We start from the raw sequence: 10,012 nt of genomic DNA on the forward strand, positions 1-10,012 counted from the left end.
CAGGAGTAAATATGCTTTCAGTTTAAAGCACTTTTGAGGCATGTAGCACAACTAAAACCGACAAACTATAACTTCCTTCGGAGCTCATACTACACACGAACCTACGATTGAAAGGCTGGACTCCGACTCCTAGACTGCTGTAAGCATTCTATATCTCTAAGAGAAAAGACGGGCGAAGAATACTCCGTTCTGAATGGTCGGTTTTCTTTAAGGCTAATAGAAAAACATTATTCTCCCGCGTTAGTCCGCGCTTTTCATGACTAACCAATCAACAAATAACACACTTTAGAACTGTACTTTTTCCTAAAATTAATATCTAACATTCTGGTGCTTAGTTTATACGTTATACGTTATTTACTATTTTCATTTGCACCATAATTAGCTTTTCTTTTATCATAAACTTACTTAACATATTTGATACAAAATTCCCCGTCGTCTGCATTCACACTGTCTTAAAATTTCTCACGCCAATTCGTACAGCGTTTATCAGTAGAACAATGTCCTACATATTTACTTCAGACCACAATCGCGCTTTATTCACACTGCTAAAAGCATATACAAAACTGCACAAACATAAATAAACAAAAAAGCCTTCCAGAAATAAATGGAACAATTCACAAAAACATTCTCTTGCCCTGTTTCTTGAATGTCTCTATGTACTACTGGACTCTAATGGATGAAAATTAGAAATACCTACTCGACTGAACCCGCTTCAGACCATCTGTCACCGTGCACGCATGATTCATTCTCCCAATACAGGGGCTCTAGACATGAACAATATAATGCGCCACGTCTCAGAGCGAATAGGTGGAACGAGAACACTTAAGGCCTGTATGAGGAGGAAGACCTGCCTGATGACGTGATAGAAGGAGATACAGAAGTGGATTTAGAAAAGATAGGGGATCCAGTATAAAAATTATAATTTAAAACAGCTTTCGAGGACTTAACATCAAATAAGGCAGAAGGGATAGATAATATTCCATCAGAATTTCTAAAATAGCTGGAGGAAGCGTCAACAAAACGACTATTCACGTTGGTGTGTAGATTGTATGAGTCTGGCGACATACCCATCTGACTTTTGGAAAAATATCATCCACACAATTTCGAAGACTGCAAGAACTGACAAGTGCGAGAAATATCGCACAGTCAGCTTAACGGTTCATGCAACTACGTTTTTGACAAGAATAATGTACAGAAGAATGGAAAAGGAAACTGAGGATGTTTTGGATGTCGATTAAAGCATCAGAGAGTCAGTTCTGAGCTTGCAGTTGATAATGGAAGCAAGACTAAAGAAAAATCAAGACACGTTCATAAGATCTGTCGATCTGGAAAAGGCTTTCGTCAATGTAAAATGGTGCAAGATGCTCGAAATACAGAGAAAAATAGGGATAAGCTATAGGGAGAGACGGGTAACACCACTAGCGCTTGCAAAAAGAGCATTCATGGCCAGAAGAAATCTGCTAGTATCAAACAAGAAATTTCTGGGAATGTACGTTTCCAGCACAGCATTGTATGGTTGTGATACGTGGACTGTGGGGAAACCGGTACAAATGAGAATCGAAGCATTTGAGATGGATGCTACAGACGAATTTTGAAAATTAGGTGGACAGATAAGATGAGGAATGAGGATTTTGTGCCCAGAATAGGAGAGGAAAGAATATGTGGAAAACACTGAGAAGAAGAGGGAACAGAAGATATCAGGGAAAGACGTCCACGTTACTAGAGGGAGCTGTAGAGCGAAAAAACTGTAGAGGAAGACAGAGACTGAAATACATCCAGCAGATAACTGAGGACGTAGGTTGCAAGTGCTACTCTGAGATGAAGAGGTTGGCATAGGAGAGGAATTCGTGGACGCTAGACGACCGATGACTCAAAACAAAAAAGTCCACCACTTTGTGTCACGCATTAATGGTTATATTTTTTTAAAAAAGGAACTTAAGGTCTTACAAAATAGCGATAGTAGTAACTATCTTTTAAGAATAATTTAGCCTCGAGTTTTGTTATTACGCCTCAAAAAAGTTATGTTTTGCCTCTAAGGGAGTAATTACCTTCAGGTTGGGAACCGCCGATCTAGTAACAGATTTTAGAATGACATGAAGAATTACGCATCAAAAACGACGTATGCAGTTTCCAGGGTCTTCTACTGTTCTTGTTATTGTTAGACATGATATTGTATTTTGTGCATTAATTTTAAGTATTTTGAGTTCTTCACGGCTAACTGCAGTATAATACGAGGGCTATTCGGAAATTAAAATCTGATAAGGTCGAGAAATAGAAACCACAGTGGAAATGAAAATTATTTTTTTATTTGTATATAAACAGTTAGCAACACCTTCCAGCTACTTCACTACACAGCCGCAGCTCCGACTGAGACATTTGTTGCAGCGTACCTACTTTCCAATATTCTCGTCATAGAAAGCACCGCCTGTGCTTTTTGCCAATTCTCTACGCTGATTTGCAGCTCCTTGTCTGCGCCAAAATGTTGTCTTCATAGCCAGCAATTCTATTACTTTAAAACTAGTTATATAACCTTTGGATGGTTAAACCATACATTGTACCTTAAAACGTTATGTAGCCGTTGCTTTAGGGAGACATACAGCCATGACAACATACAATATTTACAGACATAAGAAAATCATACAGGCATAGGGCATGTGCTAACGTTTACGCCTCATACGGAATCAAGACCACAAAAATGTGCACATGTTTGTATATTTAAATAAAGGGTCTGCTTAGGTTGTACACAAATGCAAACGTAACATGGACAGGAGAAAACCCAATTCCTTTGAGAATGAACAGAAAAATTTAAAAAATTAAAAACTGAAAAAAATGAAAAATCATATTTAGCTTTCGTAAACAACAAAACGTATTTTACATCCGCTAAATCACAAAAGGCCGCTTACATTAATATGATGTATTTCAAAGAGTTCAGTACCCACACTTACATCACCATTGAAGGAGTCACATTCAGTTGAAACACTGTGGCTCGATTTCACATATTCACTTGAGTATCATTTCTATCGGAGCATAGCACAAGCCATTGCGATATACCCATACCATTATGCGTCAGAGTATTATTACTCCAATTACACTGTCGAGGTTAACACCTCATCCAGTGGGTCCGTTGGATGGCCTGCCCATGATACAATACTTAGCTCTGCAATATCTTCTTGTAGCTCATGAAATTACTTGGAATCAAACACAAGAGTAGAGCGAATTCATTCTCCTTTTTCCCTCTTACATTTTTTGACTGGAGTTTGGATTTCTCTTTTCTGCTCCTTCGCTGTTTACTGTAGCCATATGGAACAGGGTACTGTTGGTTTGTACCTGACCATGTACATGCGCAATGAGTATTTTTTGAAGACTGTCGCAAAGTTGATAAGGTTTTTCTACCGGGTTAATTTTCAGCGGTTTTTTACAGGATGATGCCTTCATCGGTCATAGATTCGCTGTCGAATTTATTTTTCTGTGTATTCAGAATATGTAGTTTCACTGTATTTCGATTGTTGTTTACAGTCACTAAAGTTCGCTGCCATCTCCACAGCCCCTCCCACTACCAGAGGCTCATTATGACGTTCCTGATCCCATACAGTGACACTGCGGATGATAGCAGCTTGACCTGTAATTTACTTTGATTGCCGCTATGTCGCCCTACATTCCGTTCCCTTGCTCTGCGGCGATGATTTCACCAACACTTGCTGCCTTTTCCGTAGTCTGTTCCACTTCCATAGACTCATCCTGGTGTTCGTCATCGTGTGTGTCTTCAGTGACGCCGATTTCATCCTTCACGGTTAAGTGTATTATCGGATTTAATGCTCTCCATTCGGTTTTCTTGCTCGTCGGAAATGGAATTGTAACTTTCTCATTCACATTAGAGTGCTGCAACGCTCCATGTTTGACCGGTCACGGCTCGCCTGTTGACGGGGGGACCGAGCCGCTCCTGTCCGGCCCCACACGACTCGGCTAGGTCACGTACTCGCCCCATGACTGTTGTCCGGATTCCGGACACGCGGATAACCAAGCATGACCGGTCACCGATGACGTCTCACCTTACCTCGCCTCGCCCCGGCTCGCTGCACTGTACTTTACTGTACAAATCCAACGCCTCTCTCTCTATCTCTCTCTCTCTCTCTCTTTTAATACAAAAGTAACATTTCCAAGAACGGGTGCGTGACACAGCTAACTTCATAAAGCACCTGGAAAGTAAAATGATATTTCAATACAATCGCGGATAGAAGACGAGTCTCATTTCCAAACAAAAGAGATATTTTCCTTTCATTTATAGGAAACATTAAATAAGAGCTTTCCCTGTAATCTAGAAGACAACCATCTTCATAAAGAAAGCATACAAAGAACATTAAACATTTACAGACGTAACTTGTCATACGTTTCAATTGTTTGCAACATAAACAAAATTATAGTTATTGTTGATCAGCAGGAAATCACTAACGCGTTCCGGATGTAATTGGCTGCGGCAATTTGTTAGTAACATGCCGGCTTTACTAAAGCACGTTTCACTAGGTGCGCTTGTTGCTGGGATACATAAAATACGTCTTGCAACTGCAGCCAAACCTGGCAGATCTGTTTCATGTCTGCTCCACCACTTTAAGATGTCATCATCATCTCCGCGGTGCATTAAAATGTACAGATCTACTTCATCTGCTGCGGATGATCTGTTGTTCCTCCATTCCTTGAAACGAGCTCTCTTTCTGGGTGGTGATGACACAGTACTTGAAGGATCTATGATAATAAACAAAAGAGACAAGTAATACAGAACTGATATGGAAATCATCGAAACATTCCCGTAAGAGACCGATGACCTCGCTGTTTGGTCTCTCCCCCCAAACAACCGGACTCCCCGTTCCCATAAAAACGAGATGTTTTACGTTAATGAAATATTATACTAGTCACAACATTACCGTTTCTCTATAATACACTTTCCACTAACTATGCAAAAACGATTATGTTAATGATTGAATGTTGTACCTGCGTACGTAGCACACATTTGTCGCACATTGTTAAGAATTTCCTGCTTTTCACTTATTTCAAGCATATTAAGATAACGGAAGGACGGCCAAAGAAACGATCTTTGTGAGGTTTCTTGCAACTGTTTTTCTTTAAATGAGTGGTTGCCGACTGGAAAAACAATGCAGTGGAGCAGTTTATGTACGATACGTACCCAGTAGACGCAATGTTGTCATCTACAACCAACAAAAATGTACTCCATACTTGCCTTTTTAGACCTTCCCGTTTCTTTAATGTGTAAACATTGGTTTCAATCTTACGTTTTACTACACTGGCTTCCTCGCACTGCATGATTACAGAGAGACAAACCACAAATAAGAAGCCCGTACTGGCTCCAGTGTCACACGGATAATAACACGTGTAATGTGTTTGAAGTTATGTGCTACGTATTCGGTCACGGCTTCTAAGCTCGGTCACAAGAACTAGTGCGGGTAGCCTATGCAGTTAGGGTGTGCTCGCCCCACCTCGTATTTTGTGCTCGCTTACTCGGTCATGCAGGACTCTAATTCACATATCTCCCACTGTTTGGCCCTGATGCCCCCCTAGTAGGATAATTCCTCCTAACAACAGTTGCATACACCATTGCTCCAGTTTTTCTTCAATATGCAGTTTCACACAGCATCTGCGGTTACAATTTCTCCTCAGGTTTTCGGTGGAATTGCATGTTTAGCATGTGCGGGGCTGGTTTCACATACAACATATGTCCTACACTGAAGCGCCAAGGAAAGTGGTATAGGCATGCGTATTCATATACACAGGTAAAGAGGCAGAAAACGGCGCTGCGCTCGGCAGGGTCTGCATAAGACAACAAGTGTCTGGCGCAGTTGTTAGATCGGTTACGGCTGCCACAATGGCAGGTTATCAAGATTTAAGTGAATTTGAACGTGATCTTATAGTCCGCGCTCGATCGATGGGTCACAGCATCTCCGAGGTAGCCATGAAGTGGGGATATTCCAGTACGACCATTTCATGAGCGTACCGTGAATATCAGGAATCCGGTAAAACATTAAATCTCCGACATCGCTGCGGCCGGAGAAAGATTCTGCAAGAACGGGACCAATGTCAACTGAAGAGAGTCGTTCAACGTGAGAGATTTTCCGCAACTTGCTGCAGATTTCAGTGGTGGGACAAGTGCCAGCGTGCGAACCATTCAAAGGATCATCATTGATACGGGCTTTCGGAACCGAAGACCCATTCGTGAACCCTTGCTGACTGCAAGACACAAAGCTTTACGCCTCGCCTGGGCCCGTCAACATCGACATTGGATTGTTAATGACTGGAAATGTGTTGCCGGGTCGGACGAGTCTTGTTTCAAATTGTATCGAGCGGATGCAGACAACCTCATGAATCTATGGACCCTGCACGTCATCAGGGGACTGTTAAAGCTGCTAGAGGCTCTGTAATGGTGTGGTCTGTGTGCAGTGGACTGGCTCTAGACGAAAGTCTTAGAAGTGTTCCAAGGAACAATATTCCCCGCATATTATGTTCCAAGACCTCCGTCATCTTATGGGTAATAGCTGGACTCAGTAATTTATAATTGCATTTCTTATAAAGTCTTACACCAGTTTCCTATCCAGTTAACAAAACTGTGCCTTCGTGATTATTTATGAATCTGAGTACCTGGTCACCTGCTGCAGTTCCATTTTTCATGAGCTGTAATATACTCTTCTCACGTGTATGCTTATCTCCCGCATGCTTTAGAGTACTCCAAAGTTGTCCACGTATTCATTACTTTTTCCTGATTTCACCATTAGCATCGGTCAGCTGCAATCGATGTACAAAAGTTTATATTTGCTGTACATAGATGGAAAGATACATAGATAGACAGGCAGATAGAATTGTTATTCTGAACATTAATAGTGACTAATTTCATAAGTATGAATAACACGTCGAAAGAAACTAAAATATATAATACGTTTATAAAACAAGAACTACCTTTGTATTATTTCAACACATATTAAGATGAATCATCCTCTAAGGTGCGGAAGAAATAATAAATGTGGGATTTGTATTGACGTCCCTTATTACGCCAATGTACTTGAAATTCTGTGTATTATTAAGTACAAAGAATCAAGGCATGTGCAGAATAAGAAGCGAGCGAGAAACACAGTGCTCAGAATAACAAAATCAATTTCTTAAGAAAAGTAAATAGTCCAGAAAGCATGCGTAATAACAACTGCCAAAGAACTCAACGCTCAGAAAACAAAAAGTGGCTTATGAACTAACACTCTGAATTAACTTGCCCAATACAGTGAATCAACGTTATAATCAGGAGGCAAAAATGAATCTACAAATTACCAGCACACTATTACTTAATATACAATAGACAGAATGTCAATAGATCAGACAATCTGAGTTCATTCAGACTAAACGCAAGTCCACGAATGAAGATACACGAATATCAATGCACCCTAAAAGAATAGCAGATCTCACCCCAAAACCTATTTCCAAAACTAATCAACCAAAGCCAACACTAAACAGACGAACAAGAGGGAGAAAATTCTCGACGGAACCCACTATCTACACACTCTGTGGCTCACAGAATATCTGACCGATAAAGCATTGAAATCCATCAGCAATGACACTTATAATTTTAGTAGATATCCCTCCTTCTGGTAGTACGCTTTCAGGTGAATACAAAGGAACCGGCAGCAGCCTCCTTGTGCTTTACGACGTTATCAGTAGGCCACTTAAGCAGACCTGTTGTGCGTCACTCGTTATCACTACAGCCAGATCTTATCACAATAGGCAGACACTTCTCTAACTGTTATATTTAGAAACACTGCAGCAACCAAATCTCCACTCCCGGGTGCTCTGCGTTACTTGCATCCGCGAAAACCCAGCGCCGACCGCTGCTCCAGCTGGAACAATGCCCCGTGTTGACAGCAAACATCTGCCAGCTTTGGCTGTTAGTCTGCCAGACTTCGTCGCTGCTCCGAAATACGTTTCCCTCTTCGTGTCTCCAGGAGGCTCTCTCCACCCCCAAATTCTAGTGTTGTTCCATTCACTGGTCGTTTCTCATCTGCCCCCATTCCAAAACCTCTACCTGTAGGTAACTGGTGGTGGTGGTGCTCCGATTACTTGTCGCGCTCTCTTCGTGACCTCACGCATGTTCAGCTGCCAAATCAATCTGAACACGCACCGTTGGGAACGACGAATCTGCCGCAATTCACGATACACCCTTGCTCGACGACACTCTTCACCATGAGAGAGTTCCAACGTATATAAGGAAATCATTTACATAAGAAGCCAAAACAATACGACCAAGTCACACAAACTGAAATTATAGTTCGGTATGGTTACATGTTGATTTTAGCTGGGATAAGTGGAACCTGCACTCCTTTGCAGTGGCTACATCCTCCAATATGACTGTGACCAAAGTCACAAAAATAGTGCTTGGTAGGACCTCTGAAAACGTGACATAAGCTTATCCAGCAGTTTCGCGTTTGCTTTGCTCAACATTCTGAAATTCCTGAGATACATTCTGTCTTCCACCAAAAACATATCTGGCCGTCTCCTTTGAAACTTCCCCTCTGAATGTAAAGAAAGAGTGTGCTGGTAATCTTCTACGTTATTTGACACAGAAACAGCTGATTAAACTGAATGTACTCAGACAGTTTTCTCTTTACTTATTCTGATCATTTATAAACTGACAAGCAATCTGACTTTTAATAATCCCTACAAAAGAATAGCCCTGGCTAACAATAGCCTGTACCCTTCACGAATCACTTACCTCACAAAACTCTTCGTTACTCGAACTACTGCAATACAGCAAGCGCCAATACTGCCAGCTAAATAAAAGATTCTAACTACTAAAGGCACTAACTACTGACAGGTATATAGTTAGCAAATGAAAGATTTTGATACAGAACAAACAATGTAGCTACCTTAATAGTGTTCAAAAGCCATATATATATATATATATATATATATATATATATATATATATATATATATATATATATAAATTCTTGACATCTATTCCGACAAATCTCCTTTTTCTGACGGACACACGTCCAGATCCTCCGCTCATATTAACATCTCAGAACTGTGGCATCTCTCTCCCCTCATCCAACACTGCTGGCGGCTCACCTTCAACAGCCCAACGCTACGCGCTGTTCATATCCAGCTGCGCAACACTACACTGGCGAATAATCCAACAATGAGTCCAACTAGGCACAGACTGCACACAGGGCAGTCAGCGATTTTAATACAGAGCGCTACGTATCATCACCAACATAAAAACCTGGCCTACTTACACCTTCCGCTATAAAAGCATGTCGCCTGACCATGGGCACCTACGGTGCCCTACACAACTCCTCCCTCATCTCTTTAGGAGGTGGTTTACGCAGTAACGGCTCACCAGCACACCACAGACCCGATAACGGGGAGTTTGTCCGAAACGCAAACATTAATCCAGCCGGAGTACCGTTGTGCATTTCGTGTTTAGTACTACTGAACGCATACATCAGCAATTCCAAAGTTTCATCCCAACAGGACTCGTCTAAATGATGCTAAACAATCACAGCGGCACACATATTGTGGTTAACCTTTCCAGAAAATGATGTGTTCGAACAGTAGGAAATGGTTGGAGAATGTCTAACTCATAGACAGATACAGAACTTCTGGGCGTAAACTCCTTCGTACTATCGGGCACCAAGGCCTGGCATGGACTGAATGTGCCGAATATCTGCCTCAACCAGTATATTTTCACCTGCACCGTCGGAGCGTGCGTAGGAAACAGTTAAGAAAACCTGCTAAAGGCGTCCACTCACACCAGTGCGTACTCTTTGCAAGAGCAAGAACGGGACGTCGTAGTTTCTCCAACTATTTCTCTATACGTTTGGATGGCAACACCTGTTTGGTATCTTCCACTGCCCTACTGTTGGAACACGTTTTATGTGTCTGCACCGTAGTCCTAATACATGTATCCATCCGTTTCCAGATGAACTCTTCTCTGGTCTTCGCACTTGTCTTACACAGTTCC

This window comes from Schistocerca cancellata, chromosome 2 (assembly GCF_023864275.1).
Source record: "Schistocerca cancellata isolate TAMUIC-IGC-003103 chromosome 2, iqSchCanc2.1, whole genome shotgun sequence".
NCBI lineage: Eukaryota > Metazoa > Arthropoda > Insecta > Orthoptera > Acrididae > Schistocerca > Schistocerca cancellata.